General features: G+C 42.4%; 1 pseudogene; it reads left to right on the plus strand.

Annotated features, from left to right (window-relative positions):
- LOC115474991 overlaps positions 1-17,833 on the plus strand; it is a 39,537-nt pseudogene extending 21,704 nt beyond the window's left edge.
- The last annotated feature ends 6,918 nt before the right edge of the window (positions 17,834-24,751 follow it).

A 24,751-nucleotide genomic window follows, 5' to 3' on the forward strand; every position in this document is an offset into this window, starting at 1 on the left:
GCGGGGTGTATCGGTGATCCGCCCCGGGTGTCAGCGCCCCTAGGAACGCCACTGCAATGAAGTGAGGGTTGGATCTTATGCATGTATGTGCCATGAAGCTCTAGAAATAAACAGCTGAAGTAGTAACTTCTCACTGTGTCCTTATACATTACCTTTGTATAGTTGACTTAAAAGGTTACATTTTAATGTGTGCGAGTGATTAAAGGAAGAAGGTGAAAGAGAAACCAAGAGCACTAGTTACTGAAAAAGTCACCCTGTTTGACGTTCTATCAGTGAAGAATAAATATAAAACCCTCACATTTTGAAATCTGGTGATTTAGCTTAAAACCAGAAGGAAACACAATCTGTTCTGACTGCTGTTGAAATTTGAAGCTGTATGCAGGTTTTCTGAACATTGCAATGCTCTGATACACTGAGGGGCATTTTCGATATGATGTCTAAGTGCAACTTTGGACGTTTTGCTAAAAATGTCCAAAATTTAAGTGGGGAATATAGCTATTTTCAAAACAGAAAAACATCAGTCTTTTTTTTTTTTTTTTGAAAATTGCTATTTGCTAGATGTTTCTGTGCTCTGTGCATTTACCTTTTTGGACTATTTAAAAAAAAAAAAAAAGTCCAAGTGAAAAATGTACAAAATCAAACCATTGGGATGTAGGAGGAGCCATAATTCTTAGTAGACTGTCTACGCAAACATCCCAGGAGAGCAGTGGGGCACCCAAAGGAGCACTTTAGTGAACTTTAAATAAATGCTCCCAGGTACACATCTCATCATTGCTCCTTTACCTTGTCTGCTGAGCCACCAACCCCACCCCCAAACCCACTACCCCCAACTGTACACCACTACAATAGCCCTTATAGGTAAAGAGGGCACCTATATGTGGGTACAGTGGGTTTCTGGTCAGTTTTGAAGGCCTCACTGTTTCCACCACAAGTGTAGGGGAGGTATGGGCCTTGGTCCACCTGTAGTGCACTGCACCCACCACAAGACTACTCCAGAGACTTGCATGCTGCTGTAATAGACCTGAGTATAACATCCGAGGCTGCCATAGAGGCTGGTAAGTGATGTTTTTAATCACATTTTGGGGGTGGGCGTGGGAAGGGGTTAGTGACCACTGGGGAGTAAGGGAATGTCATCCCTGATTCCCTCCAATGGTCATCTGGTTAATTAGGGTACTTTTTGTGGCTTTTATGTAATAAAACAGGTGTAGACCAAAATGTTCAACTTATAGCTGTAGATGCTTTCGTTTTGTTTCATTATGGCAGAAAAATATCCAAGTGTTAGGAATGCCCAGATCCTGCCCTCAACATGCCCCTGACACCCCCCCTTGTGATTTGAATGCACCTCTGATAGACTTCATAGAAAAATATAACCTGTGAATGAGGTACGCTGAATATACACACAGGGAGTGCTAACTTTTCTCCATTTTATTTTAGCATAGGTAGTAGGTATCAAGGGTCTGCTACAAATCTTCAATCAAAATCCAGAGAACAATGAATGAATTTATTTTATTTTCTTAGACTGAGATAAGAAGGAAATAGAGAAACATACAATTAGTGCACATTTTATTTTATTTTATTTATACAATTTGAGAGAAAGATTACTGTAATGGTAATTTGCATCCTTACCTTAATGTTCCAGAACTGCCTCTATAAAGAGAAAGTGTGCTTAAATAGAAGGTTTACAGACATAGGATTAGTATTTGAAAATGATACCTGTTATTTGTGTTAGTAAAAGAAACCTGTGAAGGGAAATGTTGATTTAACACTGTGATAAAAATATTGTAGGACTGAATTTGTTTTATTTGAAATGTCTTAATACAAAGTGTTGATGTAATATTTACCTGAAATCATTGGGTATACAGGGGCAAGTTTTGATATGGTCTAGGTCATTTTTAAGTGATAGATATTTCCAAGTAGAGGTGGAGCAAGATGTATCAGCTTGGATTAAAGAGGTCTCTGGGTACCTCAAGGCTCCACCATATCCCCACTACTTCTTAATATTTATATGCTTCCTCTTGGTAAGTTGTTGGCAGGATTAGGCCAATCTTATAAAAGCTATATGGATGATATTCAAAATGTTATACCCAATTTGGGATCTGTAGAAAAATCTTGGATTTTATACAGCTTTGCTTGCAAACTGTTAATTCTTGGATGAATGCCAATAGTCTTGACTTTGTCCTACTCTTCTTTTTTGGATTTTCCTTTAGAATTTACAATGGGTCAGGACAATATTCCAGTTCTGCATGAGAATAAGTATTTGGGGGTTATATTAGATTCATCCTTGTCTTTCCAGTGTCACATTAAAATGTTAGTGAAGAAGATTTTTTATAAATTGGGAATACTGCGTAGGTTGAAGAATTTTTTGTCGAAGACAAATTTTAGGACAGTGGTACAATCTCTTGTGACACCCTTATTTGATTATTGCAATTTGCTATTTTTAGGCTTGCCTTTATACTTGATTAAACCTTTGTAGATGGTACGGAATTAATCAGCGTGACTTCTTTCTTGCGTTTCTAGATTGCATCACATTTCTCTAGTATTGCATGATTTACATTGGCTACTGGGGAAATGGAGAATATAGTTTAAAGCATTGAGTTTGATTTATAGAGTTGTAAAGGGTGATGTTCCTATTCCTATAGCTACTGTATTGAGAATTTACTGTCCACCATGTCCTCTTAGATCTGCTGATAAATTATTGCTATTAGTTCCTTCTTACAAACAGGTTAGATTGGATGATATCAGGTCCATAATCTTTTATATTGAAGGATCTCGACTCTGGAATGAAAGGTGGAGAATTATTTACAGTTCAGGAAGTTACTCAAGGCCTATTTCTTCACTCAGGCCTTTTCTGGATGATTTATTTTAATTATAGATTTGAATCTGTTATTTTAGTTTTTGTGCGATTGAGATTGTTTTTATAATGTTATGACTGTTATTTTGTAAACCGCCTAGAATATAGGATAGAATATAGGAAATAAAAATTAATAAAACGTGTTAAAAATAGTTGGGCCCTGTTTACTATGCCGTGTTAAGGGTGCACTAGTGTTTTTAGTTAGCGTGTACTAAACGCTAAAAATACCCATATATTCCTATGTGTGTCTCTAGCATTTAGCTTGTACTAAAAACACTCGTACCCCTAGTAAACAGGGCCCATTGTTATTTAATATGCTGTATACCACTTAGGGTTATATTCTTTAAAAAAAAACTGGGTAATAAATTGCAATAAACACCTGAAATTCAATTAGAAAAATTTCTGCTACTGCAATGTACATGCTAACAAAATAATGGTGAATCAACTTTAACAGTCCTATCTTTATAAATCCATTTAATATTATTAGCTAGCTAAAATGAATGAATCCAGAGAAGATAAAGCATTTATGAAGAAAAAAAATGCATTAACTCTATGAGTTCCCAAGTGTATTTTAAAAGCAGTTAATAGTAGTAGTATAATGTGTTTGTTATGTTTTACCTACTTATAGAGGATTCTCATTGAAAAAAAATATGCATTTCAATAACAGGTCCTTATCTCGATGACAGGATCCTTGGTATTCACATCACTGTGTCTTTTACATCTCTCTACATGACAGGAATTTTCTGCAACAATCATTTTAAGATCAAAGCTGCATTCTATCTGTTCTACAAACTAGCCCCATCATTCAATAAATCGCATGCACAGTTATGCTCGTAATGGCACACATACTTACAGAATACTTCAACTTATGTATTTAATTGGTCCTTAATCGGTGCATAATTGGTGATAAATATCAATAATTGGATTTAACTATCACTAATAGGCAAAACGTTACAGTTACCCACATGGGTTATGAGTCAATTCTATTTCTATAGCATACTTTCTGCCAAGGGGGTGTATGCATGGGCAGGGTATTGGCAGGCCATGGAGTTTCTGAATATTTTGGAGCACCCTTTAGATCAGGGCTTTCAAGTTTATTAAGGGGCCCTTTTACTAAGTTGCCCTGAAAAATAGGCTACGCTAGTGTAGGTGCATGTTTTGGGCGCTCACAGATCCATTTTTCAGCATGCCTGTAAAAAAGACCTTTTTACATTTTTTGCCGAAAATGGATGTGCAGCAAAATAAAAATTGGCACGCATCCATTTTGGGTCTGAGACCTTACCACCACCCATTGACTTAGCGATAAGGTCTCACGCGGTAACCGTGCGGTAATCACCTACACATGTAGAGTGACGATTACCATCCAGTTTTTGCTGCGCGAAGGAAAATAAAAAATATTTTGCAGCACGTGTAGCAGACATGTGTAAAAAATGAAATTACCGCCCAGGCCACGCAGTAGCCAGGTGGTAACTCCAAATTGACGTGCGTAGGACGCACAAACGTGCCTACGAGGCCTAGTAAAAGGGCCCCTAAGTGCTTGATTTACTATTCAGGGAACAGATCATCAGAGCGATTTACATCTTAAATCTATAATAAATGATCAGAGCAGAAAACAATTCCATTCAATATAGGACAGAAATAGGGGTCCATCAAGAGGGAAGAAAATGCCAACAGACACTAATAAGAGAAGGTAAACAACAGAGAATAGTAGCAACTTATCTGGTGGTAACAATGGTTTCAGCAGTCAGCGAAGGGTTCTGTTCTAAAAAGTCCTGCAGTTGGTAGAAGACCAATTTTTCCAAAATCTTAGCTGAAGTTTCTGGAAAGTACAGCTTCCTTCTGCATTCTCCTTTTAGTATTCTGACCATAAGGCCATTGATGTTGCAATGTGCAGGTTTTAACCCAGTCTTCAGGACACACCTAGACAGTCAGGTTTTCAGGATACCCACAATGAATATAAATGGGAGAGATTTGAATAGAATGGAGGTAGTGCATGGAAATGTTTCTTATGCATATTCATTACAGATATCCTGAAAACCTGACTGGCTTGGTATGTCCCCAGGACTGGGTTGAGAACCTGTGCTTTAGAGAATACCTTCACTTTGTGCACAACTGCAATATTTTGTTGTGAACATGTGTTGCTGCTACAGAGCACACATAAGTCATCACGCCTAGAAATAGGCATGTCATAAGAACATAAGCATTGCCATACTGGGACAGACTGAAGGTCCATCAAGTCCGGTATCCTGTTTTCAACAGTGGCCAATCCAGGTCACAAGTACCTGGCAAGATCCCAAAACAGCACAACAGATTTTATGTTGCTTATCCTAGAATATGCAGAGGATTTTCCTGAGTCCATCTTCATAATGACTTATGGACTTTTCTTTTAGGAAATTATCCAAACCTTTTTTTAAACCCTGCTAAGTGAACTGATTTTACCACATTCTCTGGCAACGAATTCCAAAGTTTAATTACTTGCTGAATGAAGAAATATTTTCTCTGTTTTAAATTTACTACTTAGTAGTTTCATTGTGAGCCCCCTAGTCCTAGTATTTTTGGAAGGAGTAAACAAGTGATTCACATCTACCTGTTCCACTCCACTCATTATTTTACAGACCTCTATCGTATCTCCCCTCAGCCATCTTTTCTCCAAGCTGAAGAGCCCTAGCTGCTTTAGCCTTTCCTCAAAGGGAAGTCATCCCATCCCCTTTATCATTTTTGTCGCCCTTCTCTGTACCTTTTCTAACTCCATTGTATCTTTTTTAAGATGCGGTGACCAGAACTGCACACAGTATTTGAGGTGTGGTCGCACCATGGCACAATACAAAGGCATTATAACATTTTCAGTTTTGTTTTCCATTCCTTCCCTAATAATTCTTAACATTCTATTTGCTTTCTTATCCACTGCTGCAAATTGAGCATTGCCGACTTCTGCTTAATATTCCATAGCAAAACAGATAGGGATACAAAGTTTGCTTTGTACTTTGTATCCTTCTCTGTTTGGCTGCGCCTAAATTCTAAGTCAATAGTTGAAAAGGGGGCAGGGACATGGGCGGGGCATTGCATTTTTAAAATATATGTGCATTATTATAGAATACACCCAATCTGCGTCTAATTTAGGTGTCGGGATTTATACCAAGTAAAATATGGCCTAAATGGATGCGACCAAATTTAGTCATGTGGCGAGTCGCTTGGAGTATTCTATATACTACATAGAAATTTGTCTATTCTATAAAATTTAAGCATACTTTGGAGACTATGCCTAGGCGTAATTTTTTTCCGTGTGGTTTTTTCATGCGCCATATACAGAATCTAGCCCTTTATCCTTAATTAGCTAACACGGAGGTTTGGGGTAAGTCTCAGCTGTGATATTCAACCATCCGCATTCATATAAATTCTCAGCTGCAGAGAATTTAGCTTTTATTCCTCTCTCTTTTCTGGTGCTTAATATTCCATAACAGCAAATTCACCCTCATAGAATATTAGGTTAGTGCTCACATTTTTGGCACCTACCATCTAGCAGCCCTGTATAGAATTGCTCCCAAAGAAGGTTGTTCTATAGGGTCATTGGCTTGCCATGGTGTCACTCTGCAAGGAAACAGAACAGAAGAGTCTGGGGGGGGGGGGGGGGCAATGGGAACCCTCTTAAACTCAACTGTAACTTCCAACTGATCACCTTAAACACAAAACTAAAATGGGACTCCTGCATTTTTCCAAATAACCCAAAAACAAATGTAGTAGTATTAAAAAATCTTTACTATTATAATCAGGTGCCACTGCAAGATTCTGTAAAAACTGGATGATCCCTGTTTCATAATGATGTCATTCAGGAAATAACCATTAAGATCTGTTTTAGCAAAATGGCATTCAATCAGTGGTATCGAAGACTTCGTGAATGTGTCAAGGTTGAAGGAGAACACTTTGAACATAAATTAGGAATTACCCAAGAAAAAAAAACTATTATATTAATGTATTTTCAAAGGTCATACTAAGGGATCCTTTTACTAAGCTGCGGTAAGCACTAGTGTGTGCTTACCACAGCTAAAGATACCTTACTGTGGGGCACGCTCAGGCATCCCAAGGTAACTTTGGGATTGGTGCAAATAAAATGTACTTTTAGTGCTGGGGCAGGTCTAGAGATGAAGAGTGGGCATGCTCTGTACTAGTTGGTTAGTGCAGCTACATTGCCCTGCGCTGATTAAAGTGTGCTTAGCACGTGAGCGCTTTACCAGCTACAAAATAGGTGGCAGTAGCGCTAATGACCACATGCCAATGGGAAAATTAGCGTGTGGCCATTATTAAAGAAAAATTGAACACAGAGTCAGGTCTTGAATGCACTGGGATAAGTTAGTGAGAATGAGTGGAGTATGGAAGGAGGGAATATGTGTTGGGAGCTAAGCAGAAAGTTCTAGCTCTTGGGCTATAAGAGTCAATCCTGAAGGGGGGAGGTTTAAGGTGGGGGGAGGGTGGGGGGGGGGTTATGTTAGGAAACTGATGATGAGAATACTGATAAGTTGTAAACCAATTACGCTGTTCCTAACTTTTTGTAACATCAGTTATTAGGATAATCATTCGTAAAAGGGGGTGGGGAGAGTTGGGGCTTTATAGAGGATAGCGATGGCTATATATTGAATAGCATATATTTGGAGCAGTGGGGGTAAATGTAAAAGTTTGATGACATTTCATCCTATGTTTCTGATCTCTTGGTTGATTTGATTTGCATTGTATGTATGTTTTGTGATATCCATCTGTTGCATAACATGCCATCAATAAAAAAAAGTTGAAACATAAAGAAAAATTGAAAAATTGGCCATTTTACCCCATTTTACCACAGTGGTAAAAATTACCTTAGTGCACGGGAATGACCTATGTAAGGACACATTAAGGCTACTCTTTACCACAGTATGGTAAAAGAACCCCTAAAAGTTTAAACAATTGCAAAGTATTTTGAAACTATGCAAGGAGTCCTGTTTTTTTCTGAATACCATTTAATAACATTCTGCCCAATATTCAATGCTATTTAACCAGCCAGGACTGAAAATACACTTTTCTCCTTGGAGATTGTCCAGCTATCCCTCTCAGCCATACCACATAGGATCGGATTTGCGAACCAGTACTCCCCCATGGATGAATCTGTCTACCTCGTGGAACTGTGCCTGGTAGTAAGAATCTACCACCTCCATGTGATGAATTCAAATGGAGCGTCCCACAGTCCAGTCTCTGTACTGGAAGTCATTATGGCTTCTCATATGAGGGTCCTCCATCTTGATGGGGGTAGCTGGGATCAGGTCTTATCTTCCTAAAGATCTCAGCTTGGATCCTTACCTCCCACTGAACATCCACCAGGCATATGACAGTCAATGACACATAAGGGTAATGCAAGCCCCACATGTCCCATACCAGCTTTTTAAGGTACCAGTCAACTAGGCTTACCTTAGGCAGACATTCATCACTGGCTCTCCCTGGCTCAATCCAGGGCTCCTCCAACAGTTCAGCAGGCACTGGATCTCCCAGTCAGTAGCACTCCAAATCCTTGGGTATCAGAGCAGGCAACACTCCCTCTACAACCATACCTGTTTGAATCCAGATCCTCCAGAGCAAATGGTCCATTTCTGGGCTGTTTACTACCTAGTCAGTGGCCAAGAGCATGGGGATGTTCACTTCTACTTCCCCTGTGGTCAGAGATATTCTAACCCATCTCCAGATCCTTTGGCACCTTCTACATGATACAGTCCTTCCTTTCATGTGGAGTTGCCCCACTGCTCTGTGGCCTCTCCCGGAGTCCCCGGAAGGCTTCTGATATTGGCTCTGCCTTCTTGGGTCCCAGTGACACCCTTCTCTTGGGACAGCACCATCTCTTTCTCCACCACTCTCCATCTCCATCCATGTCCTCACATCCCTGCGATCAAAGGCTCCAGACTACTGGTCAACTGGGACGAGGTCTGGGGGGATGCTGGAGCTCAACTCCTCCTCACCTTCACTCCCCCACTTCTTAACAGGCACCTCCGCTGTGGCTGGGCCAGTCCTGAGCTGGTGTGCAGGCTCACTGGTTTTGGTGGATCCGATCCAGCCACCTCCATTCTCTTGGGACCTTCCCTTAAGGATTTTGCAACAGTGGGTTTCATCTCTCTTCACTCCCAGATCCTTGTCCAGATGTAGCTCCAGTCTTTTCAGGTGGGTTTCTCCTTCTCAATCTCCCTTGGAGCCAGATCCTTCACAGCAGGAGTCACCATACTCTCCTCTCTCTTGTAGAACCCTGTACTACATGCTTGGTAGCACAACTGCACCAGAGTCGGATCACTCTGGTAGGTGTCACAAACCAACACAAACCAACTCCTTTACACAAACTATGTGCTCTTTTCTGATTTTTCTCCCTGCGAGCAACACCATGGGTCCACGTGCTTGACCTCCGCCCTCAAGCGCTGGATGAGACGTCAGGTGAGCTAAACATCCAATGGAAACTTGTCCCCAGTATTCTATGCAGTGGTTTATGATTTGGCACGCTTTTTTCCATCCCCCTGCTGCAAGAGTGGGAACAACGTCCATGATGTTCCCTTGGATCTTTCCGCCACTTTCCCCAGGTACTCACAGTTCAGATGTTATCTCTCAGGTCCACCTGGCCGTTAGTGTAGCCAGCTTGCATGGTTCTTTCTAGGAAGGAAAGTTTCAAATGCACAGTTCTCAATCAAGTAGTATTTCTCCAATATGGACAATATTTTGTAAGTCCCAGGTCTATATCTACAGTCTCTTTGGGCTTTATATCACCCACGCCACACTTCTCCAGCACCAGAAAATTAAATTTGGAATCTTTGATCAAAAGAAAGTCTCTCCAGCTTAAATCCCATCGCCCCACGTTACAGGTGCCAATTTGGTTAACCCAGGTCCACCCGACCAGCTCAGTTCTCTTAACCCAGGCCACAAACAGAACTTTCACCTTTCCTTACCAACTCACTCCTCACACTTCATTCAGTCCTTATGATTCAAGCTTGGGTGCAAACCGGGGCCGGATAAAGATCTGGAAGACCATAGGATATTAAGCTGGGCTTATTCTTGAGTATCCTTTAGCAGCCCAGGAACATATTCTTTGTTCACTCTCCCAGAGGAATGCTCATCACTACAAGGAATTATAATTTTATGCAAAACTTTATTAAACTCTGTAACGGTAGAAATCCAAACTTCAAACTCTGTATGTACGGACAGCATTTGGTTTAAGAGGTTTTTGTTCCAATCTAGCCAATACTATTTGATACAGTCTTATTCACTGTTCAAACAACTTCAGATGGTAACTCATGCTATGTACAAAATATACACTCCTCCTGTTCATCACCCACCCCTTTAGGCTTTATAATTCAAGGCTACTCCTAATGTCTTTGCTCAACTGCTGTTTCCCTCAGGATCAGATCTCCCTGTCTGTCTTCTTTCCAGCGATGTACCTCTCAGATGTACCTGTCCTGGCTTTGAACAGGATTCCCCTGCTCCAACTCCTGCTCCCAGGCTGTGTTCCTCTTACCCACCCGGACTCTTTTCACCCTCACAGTTACTGCTTTTAGGAGCAGGAACTCCTCTTTATTTCAGCTTTAATTTATTCTGCCTTTCCAGGATACCCCTTCTCCTCTCTGGGTTCTGGTGGGGGTGAAGGCAACCAAAGACCACGTGCTTCCACATGCAGGCACTTTCATCACCTTCAAACTCCACCTTAACTGTCAATCATAAACTAGAACCATTTCTTTCTGCAACTCATTGCATGACATACTTCCCTTGGACTGGGCTTCCCTCTAACTCAGGGACATTCCACACGTTTCCCCAGTGACTCCAGGGAAGAAACACACCACTCAGTAAACCCCATACAATGGGAGATTACATATGATTTTTCTACCCAAGGGAACTGGGCTTCATCCCCAGGGCTCCATCTGGTGGCCAGACATTGTAACTTTGGCTCTAACCCAGAAGGAATAACCCTATGCCTTCTCCCTGAGAGTGTCCCAGGTCTTCCTTCCCTCCCTTGGTTCTAAACTGGGGAAGTCCTTTACGTAGGGGCTGGTTACAGGGAACCGGCTCCCTAGAGGGTATCTTTGGTGGACTATTTCCTCATATAATCCCCTTCTTCCCCCTCCATCTTAAGGAAATGTCCCTCTTTTCCCTACTAGCCCTTACAGGGTAACACTTTCCCGTTCAGTGTGCTTTGCCAGCCCCTGGATGACTGCAGCCAGGGAAAATTCCCTTCTAGTCCAGGGGACTCCACTCTGGGTATTCTCCTTCCCCTGAGCTCCAACTGCCCCTGCAGTCTTATGTGTGAATCTAGTGGGGGAAAAGGCCATGGAGTGCCGGGACCATGCCTTTCTCATCACAACATGTGCAAACCACTAAGCATACAAGAAAAGCATGCCTACATATGTCATCGGGAAAAGAGTGTATACTTATTTGGAAAGAGTCTGCTCTTTTTCCAAATAAGGCACTTTTGAAAGAGTGTGCACTAATTCACAGATTCTATAAAGGTCACCCAAATTTGGGTGTCCAAAATTGAGCACGAATGCCAGATTGGATTATTAGAATTTAGAAGCTCTTAATTGGCAATAATGATTTGGGCACTTATCTGGCTACACACTATTCTGTAATAATGAATGCCTAAATTGGATTGTGTGCTACTCAAAAGGGGGCATGGGAGGGTGAGAAGCATTCACAAAAGAGACACTCAGTGTTACAGAATAGCACAGATCTGCACCCGATTTGTGCCAGGACTTACACCAGATTTCAGCTGGCATAAGATGAAGGGAAATGCTGAATGGCTGGTTGTGGAAAGAAGTCAGGGGGCAGGGAGAACATTGGGGCAGTAACGTCACTTCCAGACCCATAGCACACAAGTATGTGCATAGATGATACATTCTATCATTCCCCCCCCCCCCCCATATGATAAGTGTTTGTGTAGACATTTACACCCGCCTTAGGGTACCTGCCACTTATCCTAATATTTTATAAAGAAAAGTAGATGCTTCTGCACTGCTTACCCTAAGTTCACAAATTAGTGCTAACACTAGCTTGATACACTGACCAGAGAACTACAGTGTGGGAGATTGAAAGTGACCTTAAGATCAAGTGGTTTCACTTTTATTATAAACAGGCTGTATTAAATTTGTTGACAGGAAAAACCTATAAATAGGATCAGATAAATGTGGAACAGAGTGAAGAAATAGAGAACTGTAATGCTATTTTAGTAGTGAGTTAATATCTCTGATTGTTATCTGTTTGTCAACCACTAGAGGGCGAAGCCATTACTCTGAATTTCAGCAGTAGCTTTTTGATCTGTGCAGCAGCTTCCATACATGGAATTGCTTTAGCAGAAATCTTGATACCTCTTTCACGCCTATTCCATTCTTCAGTCCCTAATACCCACCCATGCTTGATACAGACAACAGGTCAGGCTTTTATCACATTAAAGGCAAAAGTAAACAAAATGGAAATGTGGAATGTATTTTAAAAAATGCAAAAACTGAATTAAGAAATATGAACTAAAAAAGAGATGGGGAATGCAAACAACTAAACCTCAAATCTGTAAATTATGAAAAGCAGCTGTGAAATATTTTAATTATTACATTTGCACCCAAAGGGAAATTTTATACTGTGTTTTTCATTTCTCTTTTCCCTCCCCAGAGCTGGTGTTTGAGCAGGAAGAAAATGGAGATCTTTGAACTATACAGAGAAGATTGCTGACGGGTTAATCTTATTCAGAAGCATCTTGATGCATGGTAGAAAAAAAAAAGCCCTCAGTATGGCAATGAATATTCATGACTTTATGACTCTGTAGTACTATTTGAAGCTGACTTTGCAGTTACAACTGGTGAGAAAGGTCAAAATTTGTAATGGAAGCGTCTGTTCCTTTCTGCTCCGAGGTGGAGGCAATGGAAGGGGGAGTGGAGGAGGGGAAAGAATGTAGCCAGGAACCTGGAAAAAGCTGCTTCCTTCTACATCAGTTCACTGGGGGTTTTAGGAAGCTTCTGAATGAGTCGGTCTATTCCTTGATTTAACAAGCCTATTCTACAAGAATATGTTGCCAGACTTTTAATTTTCCAAATCAACCATAATCACTGGAAGTTTGTAAACAGATTAAGCAATGCCTTTAATAAGTAGCATATGTCCATGCAGATTTTATATTTTAACCAATGCTTAATACCAACATATTTTTTATCTGCACCAACCCCTGGGAAAATGACAGGTGGAGAGAGGCACAGTAAGAAAGCAAAGTATTTCTTTGCTCCTTTGCTTTCCAATGCTGCCTTACCCCTACTCTCCTAATCTCCCTTGGCTGCTGCCTAGAAAGGAAAGATTAGATGAAGCAGGAAACAGAGGGCTTTGTCTGTACCACTACTTAATAGAGGAGGGACACCAATCCTGTATGTAGTGACCAGGGACAACATTGAACAGCACCAGATCTTTCTAATAGTCCATACTATTAACCATTCAGCATCCTGTAATTGTAATTACTGTTATTAATACTATTATGCGTTTTTTTTCTTCTTTATTCACATTGGAGTCCTTTTACTAAGCTGCTTTAACAAATGGCTGTAGTGCCCCCTTACGCTGGTCATTCCCATTGTGCTAAGGCCATTTTTATGGCGGCCATGAAACCTTGATCTTCTATTTGTTTGATTAATGGCCTATGCTAGTATTGCCACTGGTGCATTGCCATTTTTAGAAATTACCATGGGAGTACTTGCTGCCACCTGTTTTGTAGGCGGTAAAGACTCCCATGTTATCCATGTGCCAACCAGTTTGCACACGATAATGTAGATGCACTGAATGGTTGGCACAGGGACCGCCACTCTCCACCTCTGACACACACCCTAAAAAATTCCCCAAATATATTTACTGCGCAGTTAGTGTGTGCGCATGCAAAACCTAACACGGGATGCTTTAGTGCATTAGGCCATTTTTGCTGCATTAAGCTTAACACAGCCTAGTAAAAGCATCCCTTTATGTATTAGTTTGGCAACTTGCATAATTTTTGTCGTGCCAATCAAGGGGGTCTTTTACTAAGGCACGCTCGTGTTTTTGTCATGCGCTAAAATTGCGGGCGTGCTAAACATTAGAGACGCCGATGCATTCCTATGGGCTAAAAACGTGAGCGCTCCTTAGTAAAAGGCGCCCAAAGTTTCCTGAATCTTAAACAACCACCAGTAGGAGAAGGAGAGGGGAGAGAGAGAATAGCACCCGGACGCAGTGGCATACCGAGGGCGGGGCGGTGGGGGCGGTTAGCCCCGGGTGCACGCCGCTGGAGGGGTGCAGAAAGCAGCCACATGGCTGCCGGCTCTGCTGGTTTCCTGCTCCCTCTTCCCCAGAACAGGTTACTTCCTGTTCCAGGGCAGAGGGAGCAGGGAATCAACAGAACTGACAGCTGCGCGGCTGCTCCCAGCAGTTAAGAATGCACCCGGGGGGGGGGGGGGTGGCTCGGGTGATACACCGGGGGGATGTTGATGCACCAGGGGGGGGGGTCGATGCGCCGTGGGGGGCTGTCATGCTGCACCTGGGGGGGACGGACGCTGCTGCACCCAATGTGGGGGGGGGTGCGCAGCGGCGATCTGCTCTGGGTGGCAGCCGACCAAGGATCGCCAATGCCTGGGGGGGGGGGGGGGGGGAAGAGGGAGACAATTATCAGTTGAGGTTTTTTTTTTTCTCTCTCTCTCTCTCTCTCTCAAACTCTCCCAGCCTTGGTGTTTTCCCCATCTCATGAAGGAGGCAAAGAGGCACCAGCATGTAAGAGGTCTCTTATGCCTTCTGTTGGATGCAGTTGGGGGTGGGGTTAGGGGGTAAAGGGGTGATCATACTATGAATGAGCTCTGAAACTGGTTGCAACAGGTAGAGCTGTTGGTGGGGTGGAGTGGGACACTGGATAGGACTTATACCCTCCTCAAAGACAGTTCTGCATTTACCTGCTTATAGAGTACAGGTGTATAGGCACCTTTTCTAGAGACATTTTGGGCACACAGCATTATAGAATAGTGAGTAGGCAGATGCATGCGTAAATCCAAATTAGTGCTAATTAACTCCAATTAATATTAATACTTGCACCCAATGGACTAACTAGTTTACGCACACATCTGGGATCTGCAATCAAATTTGGGAGCCCAATGCGACACAATGTAACCAAAGACCATAACGGACATTACCTGACTCTTCCCCCTTTCCCTCCCTAAGTTCCCCCCAATTGTACCTACCATACATGTACCTCAATCTACCACAATATCACTTTGTATTCATTCATACCATGTATTTGTTCAGACCGGAATCAGCTAACGCTATTAACGGTTATATGTAAGCCACATTGAGCCTGCAAAAAGGTGGGAAAATGTGGGATACAAATGTAACAAATAAATAAACCTATATACAATCCGGGGGTATGCAGAAATAGCGTGCACTCATTAAAAGAACACACCGTGTGCAAAGACTGTGCACTCTTTAGCAACAGTGCATGCATGCATACAAGGAGCAGGGGACACGCAATGAAATTGCATGGACATGCTTTTAAAACAAATAGGAGGAAATTAGATAGGAACACTTATAAGAGCCATTGAGCTAGCGTAAGTGCTTGCACCTAAAGTTAGACATGTAAATGCTGATTTATGCTAGTATTCTGGTAGCTGCACATACAACTGCCATTATAGAATATTGCACTTATCTTAGGATTCTGTGTAGTGCACCTAGCATTCCGCACTGAAATCCAAGCGTATCCTGTAACAATGTGCGTAACTTAATTGGCTTACCAAGCCAATCAGCATTTTTAACAGCATTTATCAAGCAATAAAGAGCACTAATTGACAATAATTACAACTTATATGCACAATTCCCTAAGCATATTCTGTAATGCACTGTGCGTAAATTCTAGTGCGTGCAGGCAAAAAGGGGCATGGTTATGGATGGGGCAATGGGTGTTTCATGTGCATTCCAAAATGTACACGCGTAGTTATAGAATATGACCCAATGCACCTAAATCTACACACTGGGATTTATGCCACATTTTCGTTGGTGTAAATAACCTGCAAAATGCATCAGTTTGAAGAAGTATTTTTGGTTCAGTTAATTGTGCCTCACAGCTTAATTAAAAAGAAACCAAATTAAATGTAGCTGTGCTTGATGTATCTGAAACTTGCTCCCTTTCTCCCTGAAGGCAACACCTGGGAAAGCGAATGATATCAGTTCCCATACAGCTGCAGATCTTCCAAGAATCTGTACACAAAACAGTGAACCTGGACTCTGCAATACTGCAAACACAGGAAACCCATAATACAAATTCACCATGCATTGCTCACTGCCCGCCTGTTTGCAATAAAGCGTCTGCAGGCCACTCTTCAAACTATTTTAAATTTCTAGAGAAACAAAGCTTGCCTTGAAGTAAATATGAGAATGCTTAGGAAAGAAATGAGCTTCCTTTATAACTGATTTCTGGTTTATTATTATTATTATCACTATTACTATTATGTAAACCCTAGTAACCACTTGTTTCCTGTCTTTTGCTGTCTCTGCAGTGTGTCCTGGTACATTTGCATTTGGCTTTACTGTCTAAACTCCAGAAAAGGTTCACACGTCAGAAGATGGCCTCACCGTGCACATTCAGCATCTGCAGTTCATCTCATCTGCATTAAATTAAAACATCAGCTTTTCCTTATCCGCACAGATTTGAAATCCATCATGTTTTTCTTTGCTCAGTAAGCAAGGACGCGCATTGATGCTATCATCAGATGTTTCCAGACTAACTTTTTATAAGAGCAGAGGTTCATAATTATACAATTCCGATCCCCTCCTCTCCCCCCCCCCCCCCCCCAACAAAAAAAATCTCAAAAACAAAACTCAACATGCATTGTTGGGCACATTCTACATGACCATTATACTCTGAAGCCAGACTGTTGCTAACTACTGAGCACAGATGGAAGCTATTTCCATGTTGATGCACAAGGTGCAAGACAGACAGCACATTACAAACCAGGAGCTCTGCTTTTCATTTACAGCTCCAGACCAAGTCTTTAAATTAGGGATTTCAGTGCTGGTTCAGATTATTTGCAAACCTCTCTCCAAGCAGGGAGGTGAATAAGGAGGAGGCGATGTAGCAAGTTCTGAAGTAGCTGAACATTTTTTAAACTGCATCCATTCCTACCCTAGCTGAAATAATATTTAACCATTTCTCTGACCTCATGTGCAACTTTCTTTGAATCAATCACCTTACTTTCTAACTCTTCCTACTTTCTTACCTGTCTATATGTTACATCTTTGCTTTACCCTTCGCTATCACCCATAATGTTCTATTATGTATTGTGTTGACATTGCAAATACCGTGTTTCCCCGAAAATAAGACATCCACTGAAAATAAGACCTAGTAGAGGTTTTGCTGAATTGCTAAATATAATTCCTCCCCCGAAAGTAAGACCTAGCAAAGTTTTTGTTTGGAAGCAGGTGAAGGTGTTCAGCGCCGCCGAAGACCCCATCCGTTCCGCTGCACGTCCTCACCCGTCTGGCCATCAACTCGGCCCTGTGCTGCAGCGGCGACCTACAGCTGCCCTTCCCTATGTGGAGCCCAACTTCCCGCAACCCGCCGACTGCGTCGACTTACAGGCCAGGCTGCAGCAGCAGCGCGTGAGCCTGGAGCGCATGCTGAGCTCCCAGGACCTGGGTGTGGCAGGCACCGTGCGCGTGCTGAACGTGGCCTTCCAGAAAACAGTGGCGGTGCGCTACATGGTGAGCGAGTGGCGGCACCAGCAAGAGGCGCGCGCCGTGTGGCAGAGCAGTGGAGCTGCGACCGACCTGTTCGCCTTCTGCCTGCCCGTGCCGCCCTTCCTGCTGCAGCCAGGCTCCGTGCTTCACTTCGCCATCAGGTACCAGGTCGGGGGCGAGGAGTACTGGGACAACAACGACAGCCAGAACTACAGCTTGTTGTGCAAGAGCTAGGCCCTGAGGATGCCGAGGGACAGCGAGCAAAGCTGAATCCACTTCGTCTGACTGGCAGGCAAGTGCCTGAACATTGGTTTGAGAGACTGCTGGACATTAAAAAAGAAAAACCTACATGCAACGGTCTTTTGAAAAAGGCAGCATGAATAAGACCCATACTACTAGCAAGAGTATAAAACGTCAAGTGTAGGGGAACACATGGACCACAAATACAACTACCGTGTTTCCCCGAAAATAAGACATCCCCTGAAAATAAGACCTAGCGCATCTTTGGGAGCAAAAATTAATATAAGACACTCTTATTTTCGGGGAAACACGGTAGTATACCATGCCATACTTTGTACTGTTTTTGAATATTTTTACTGCAGTAATTGTCTATTGCTCATATTTGATCTATTCTTATTGTACACCGCCTTGATTGAATTCCTTCAAAAAGGCAGTAAATAAATCCTAAAAAAATCAATTCATGTCCCTGAGCCACTCCAATAAAATCTGTACTCCCTTGTCCTAGTTTAGAAATATTCTATCCTAGTCTTAAGTGGGCTAGGAAACTCATATTAACCCTGTAACATATTAATCTGGTATTATATAGTATTGCTCATAACTGCTTCTGTAAGGCTAGACACCAAAAGCCACAGATATGAAGCAGTGCAGTAAACGCAAGGCAGAAAGAACTGAAGGGGTCTTTTTCAAAGCGACAGTAAACCCAATGTGGGCTTACCACTCGCTAATCTGGAGCTACTGCTGGAACAATGCAGCTGCCGGTGGTAGTTCCTGTTGGAGCCCATTCTGTTTCTGGCACTCCGGAAATTTGTTTCTATAGCATGGCGCTAACCCGATGGTAATTGGGTATCACTGAATGCTGCCCAGTTACTGCCGAGTTACCGCAGGAGCCCTTACCACGACCTCAGTGGGTGGCGGTAAGTGCTCCTTGCTGCATGGCTATGCGGTAAGGGTTATCTTACAGTGCAGCCATTTTGGGGGAGGAACATTTTACCTTATGCAGTAAAAAAAAGGGCCCTTGCGCACGGGAAAATCACCCCCCCCCACCACTACCACAGGGCCCTTTTTCTTGCAGCTTAGTAAAAGGACCCTTGAATAACAGCAAGGGTGATTTTTAAATTCGTGTGCATTGATGCCATCCATACTCAACACATAATGGGTGTTTTTATCATTAGCGCATGCTTATTTTTAGCAAATGCTAAAAAGTTTGCGCGCCTACAGCGTGGCAGTAAACCCTAAAGAATCTAAAGCAGAATGCACTATACCTATAAACAGCCTTACAGTTTTAAGAACCTGCTTCATAAATGCAGCCCTAACATATATAGATGTATATTCATACACACATACTGTTAAAAAAAATACTACACAAAGCTTGTATTCTACATAACTCTGTGGAGGAGTGGCCTAGTGGTAAGAGCACTAGTCTTGTAATCCAGCAGTGACCCAGTTCAAATCTCACTACTGCTCCTTGTGATCTTGGGCAAGTCACCTAACCCTCCATTGCCTCAGGTACAACATTAGATTGTGAGCCCTCCTGGTACAAATAAATATCCAGTGTACCTGAATATAACTCACCTTCAGCTACTACTGAAAAAGGTGTGAGCAAAATCTAAATAAATAAAACTTCACTAATTTCAATAAAATTTGGACTATATCATCCTGAATAAAATTTTCAATAAGCCTACAGTCATGCCAGCCACCTCACCTAAATGGCATCGCCATTTTGCTTTAAACATAAATAGTTACCATGTTTTTCAGTCAGGAGGATCTAATCCTTATTAAAAAAATTTATCCGGAGAAAGGTTAGGGTTCTCATAGACTGGTTCAAGAGTGTTCAGAAAAGAGTTTGAAGAAATTATGAGAAACGGGCTGAACTGATTGCCAGTTAGGAAGCTGCAGGGCCTGATCAGTTTGCACTTAAGAAAACACCATGACAGTCGAAGAACCAGGTAGTAAAGTGATGTTGTTTAGGTGAGGTGGTTGGCATGAGTGTAGGCTTTTTGCAAATTTATTCAGGGTGATATATCCCAACTTTTATTAAAATTGGTCAAGTTTTGACAAACTTATACAGAAAGCAACCTTTGAATAGTTTTATAAAACTATAATCTCTATCCAAGTCCTTCATTGATTATTCTTAAAATTTAAGATACATATGCCATCACAGAGACACTTGTGCATATGGTTCCAAACTTTCGAAAAGAATGTGTTGATGTGAACTGCACACCAGTTTACTGTGTAGACAGATGGCAACACACACCCTGGAAGTGAACACATGCAGTAGCATGAATTGATGAGGTGTTTTAAACAGTTTAACAGTGTGAGTGAAAAGAACACCTTTAGTTTTATAGACTTATATCACATATAGGGCAGATTCATCAAGTTCAAGGTTGGAAAGGAAGCAGTGGGAGAAACACCAGTGAATTAAAACAAATTCCCAATTCAAGCTTCTGCTACACTGGAGGGGGAGGGAAGGGCTCGATAGCAATTGGGCAACAATGAGCATGATGAGATCAATAATCCAAAGCCATTTACCTGGGTAAAAAACTGATCTATGTGCATAAACTGGCTTTTTCAAAATTGCCCAGCCCTCATCTGGTTAAAAGTACATGTGGAGATGACCAATGCATGCATTGTAATTTTTCCTGGTAGGGAATAGGCATTACTTAGGACAGTGGTTCTTAGCCCAATCCTCAGAGCACACCCAGTCAGTTGGGTTTCAGGATATCCACAATGACTATGCATAAGATAGATTTGCATGCGCTGCCTCCTTGGTATAGAAATCTCCTGCATAGTCATTGTGGTTATCCTGGAAACCCCACTAGTTAGGTGTGCCCCATGGTTTGGGTTGAGAACCACTGACCTAGGGTATGTTTAGGTAAGAGAAGAGAAACAACATTTTCAAATCTATATACTATGTTTTGTGCAAAAGGTACAGGCTTGTGAGAGTACTTTCTTCTGATCTTGGGCAAATATTAAAAATAAAGTATGCTTGTACTTTCTCCTGTGCTTCTAACCCCAGCCCTTTACTTGATCTTCTTCCTCCTTACACCCCTTCAAACATTCTCACCTCATTTTCTCTAGTTCTTCTATTTCCCCCAACAGCCTCTTATACTTGCCCCCCTTCCTCCACAGCCTGTATAATTCCCTTGGTCTCTTATTCCCCCACCACATTGCCTTATTCACTCTCTGGCCCTCTTCCCCCACATGGCCTGTAGCTCCACTTTCTCATTCATTCTTTTTCTCCTACCCTTCACCTCCCTCCTTCCCCCCTTATCTCTGTTGAGGGAGATGGGAGAAGAGGTCGGGCAGCGGGCTGGCTCCTGGCTGGGAGCTTCCGGCTTCTGGTTCCATGATGCGGCGCCCTTGAAGGCAGGCGCCCCCCTGCGGTACTTACTCCGTTTACCGGTTGGGCCGGCCCTGCTACAGAATGTTGTAAATGTTGTCATATGACTGGACTTCAAGGTGCTATGAATGATCCTGGGCTGATGTGCCAATCTCCTCAGTTCCAGGGACCAGCTTCCTAAAAACTACTATTTAGAGCGAGACTGTCATCTCTATCATTATGAATACATGCCACATGTTTTTTTCCCTTACCTTTCTGTTAGTTGTAGAGTAGAGGTGTGCACGGGGGCGTAATCTGGTCCCCATCCCCACTCATCCCCAGTCAATTCTATTCCATCCCCATCATATTAAATTCAATTTAGGTCTTGTGGAGGGGCATAATCGAACATCGCCGGCCAAATAGATCACCGGCGATCTATGTTGGCGGCAGCGCTACAGCTGGCCGGAACTGTATTATCAAAAAAGATGGCCAGCCATCTTTTTTTTCGATAATACGGTTTAGCCCGGCCAAATGCCGTGGAGTTTGCCGGGTTTGAGATGGCTGGGTTTGTTTTTCAGCGATAATGGAAAGTTATGTCGGCCATCTCAAACCCCGGCCAAATTCAAAGCATTTGGCCGTGGGAGGAGCCAACATTTTTAGTGCATTGGCCCCCCTGACATGCCAGGACACCAACCAGCCACCCTAGGGGTCACTGCGGTGGACTTCAGAAAAGCTGCCACCACGTGCATAGCTCCCTTACTTTGGGAGCTGAGCCCCCCAAACCCACTACCCACAAATGTACTGCACCCACTAAAATTGCTCAAGGGACCTGCATACAGCCTCTAGGACTTATTGCTGCTGTATAACTTTGGCACACCAGTTCACACCTGAAGACTAATCTCTCTGAAAAAGTCCTTTCTTGAAATAACCACGTTTACTCACAGTTAACTGCAGATCAGAGGTTGTGCCCCACTGGCAAAGAGTCCCCTGGTACTAAGATTAGCTGTAGGTCAGAGCTGGCACAATGGTGTACAATGCCCTCTTTCAGCACCATTCAAGGTAAGAACTACGTTCTCTAATGTGGGTAACACAGGAAAGGGAACTAAAACTGGCTTACAAAAATGGCCACTACCACATGGACTACAACAAGAAACAAAACAGGGCACACTCTGACCCAGTTAGCAGGGGAGAAAAGCACCATGGGAGTAGAGCCCAGTACCCTACACCCACCACAATGCATTGCTAATGTGACTCTCTGCAGGGCACCTAACAGAAAAGGTGTCACACTCACCCCAGAGCCACATCGCAACCAGGGAAAGGCTGTCGGAGGATACAACACATTCTGCTGTCATGGAGGTGGGTACGGCATTTGAGGCTGGCATACAGGCTGGAAAAAAGGTTTGTTAGTTTTATTTTTTTAGTTTGGAAGGGGATTGGTGACCACTGGGGCAGTATGGGGAGGTCATCCCCCATTCCCTCCAGTGGTCATCTGGTCAGTTGGGGCACCTTTTTGAGGCTTGGTTGTGAAAATAAAAGGACCAAGTAAAGCTGGCGAAATACTGCTTAACGCCACTTTGTTTTCCATTATCAGCGAAAGCCAGCCATCTGGTAGCCACGCCCATGCCCGCCCATGTCCCGCCTTCGCTAATCTACCGACACGCCCCCTTGAACTTTTGCCGGTGAAGTGACGGGAAAACGGCGATGCTGTCAAAAATGCCACTTTCGATTATACCGATTTCGCCGCTTTTAAGAAATCGCCGGCCATCTCCCAATTTATGTTGGAAGATGGCCGGCGATCACTTTCGATTATAAGCTGGATATACTGCTAATATCCCTTGTTTAAGGTTCAGTATGGTTTACATCGTTATTGGAACAACAGTTACGATAACACTAGAGAGCCAAGTGACATCCACAACAAAGAAAATGTTCCACTCAATGTGGAAACTCAAACGCGTGAAACAATTCTTCCCAAGGGAAACATTTTGCAACCTGATACAAACAATGGTACTAAGCCATTTAGACTACTGCAATGGAATTTATGCAGGATGCAAAGAACAAACATTAAAGAAACTTCAGACCGCTCAAAACACGGCAGCTAGACTTATCTTTGGAAAAATGCGATTTGAAAGCGCAAAACCCCTCCGCAAAAAACTACTCTGGCTCCCAATCAAAGAACTCATTGCTTTCAAAATATGCACTCTGGTTCACAAAATTATCTACGATGAAGCCCCAGGATACATGACAGACCTGATCGACCTATCAACTAGAAACACATCCGAATCAACACGAACGTACCTAAATCTGCACTACCCAAGCTGCAAAGGACTCAAATACAAATCAACTTACACATCCAGTTTCTCCTACATAAGCACACAACTGTGGAATGCATTACCAAAAGCCTTGAAAACTACGTATGACCACCTAAACTACCGGAAAAAAACTAAAAACTAACCTGTTTAAAAAGGCATACCCTACCAATCCAACATAAATGCCTGATCTCTGCAACACAACAAAACTAAAGTATGTAATGGACATAGCACAACTCTTCTGTTGTATGATTCCCTAATGTGGCTGTGCCACATGAACTTTATCTTACCATAATATCACTTTGTATTTGTTTACACCAGAGTCTGCAAACACCTCTCCGGTACTATGTAAGCCACATTGAGCCTACAAATAGGTGGGAAAATGTGGGATACAAATGTAGCAAATAAATAAATAAATAACTACATAAATAAATATTATAAGTAGGTCATTAGTTGAATACCATGGATGTAAAGCATTATAAGGTGTGACTGAAATCAGTGTAATATCTGTTAGTTCTAGAGTTTGTTAGGGGATTCATGATTGGTGATTGTCATGTAGCTGTGTTATATTTGATAGTCCTAGAGTTTGTTAGGGGATCAAAGATTGGTGATTGTATGTGATTTGGGAAGAAGAAAGTTTTTAGATTTTTTCGGAAGCTGAGGTAGTTGTTCTCTGATCTAATAGCCAGAGGGAATGAGTTCCATAGTGCAATCCCTATTACTGAGAAGAACGAGTTATAGGTCTTCTGTGATCAAACTCTCTTGTGAAATGGTGTGGATAAGATCAGTTGCTCTTTCAGTCTGTTGGAGAGAACAGTATATATTTATACTATCCCCACTCAATTCTTTTCCAGCCCCTCCCCAGCCCCATCATTTATTTATTATTTGTTGCATTTGTATCCCACATTTTTGCACCTATTTGCAGGCTCAATGTGGCTTACAATGTTCCGTCATGGCTTTCGTCGTTCCAGAGTAGAAGATACAATTGGTGTTACATAAAGAACATGGATGATATAATTGAATTAGCAAACAGATATAGTAAGAAAACATTCGGAAATAAGGTAGAGTGGTAATGTGTCACGCTTTCAGTTACTGATCATTGTGGTATGCCTTGTTGAAGAGATAGTTAATTCATTCGTTAATAGATTTTAAGTTAAGTGGCAATGCATTCCATATTGCGTGCTCATGTAGGAAAAGCTGGACGTGTGTATTAGTCTGTATTTTAGTCCTCTGCAGTTGGGGAAGTGAAGATTAAGGAATGTGTGGGCTGATTTTTTGGCATTCCTGGGTGGTAAGTCAACAAGGTCTGACATGTAGGCCGGGTCGTCTCCGTGAATG

The sequence above is a fragment of the Microcaecilia unicolor genome, chromosome 7 (assembly GCF_901765095.1).
Source record: "Microcaecilia unicolor chromosome 7, aMicUni1.1, whole genome shotgun sequence".
Lineage (NCBI taxonomy): Eukaryota > Metazoa > Chordata > Amphibia > Gymnophiona > Siphonopidae > Microcaecilia > Microcaecilia unicolor.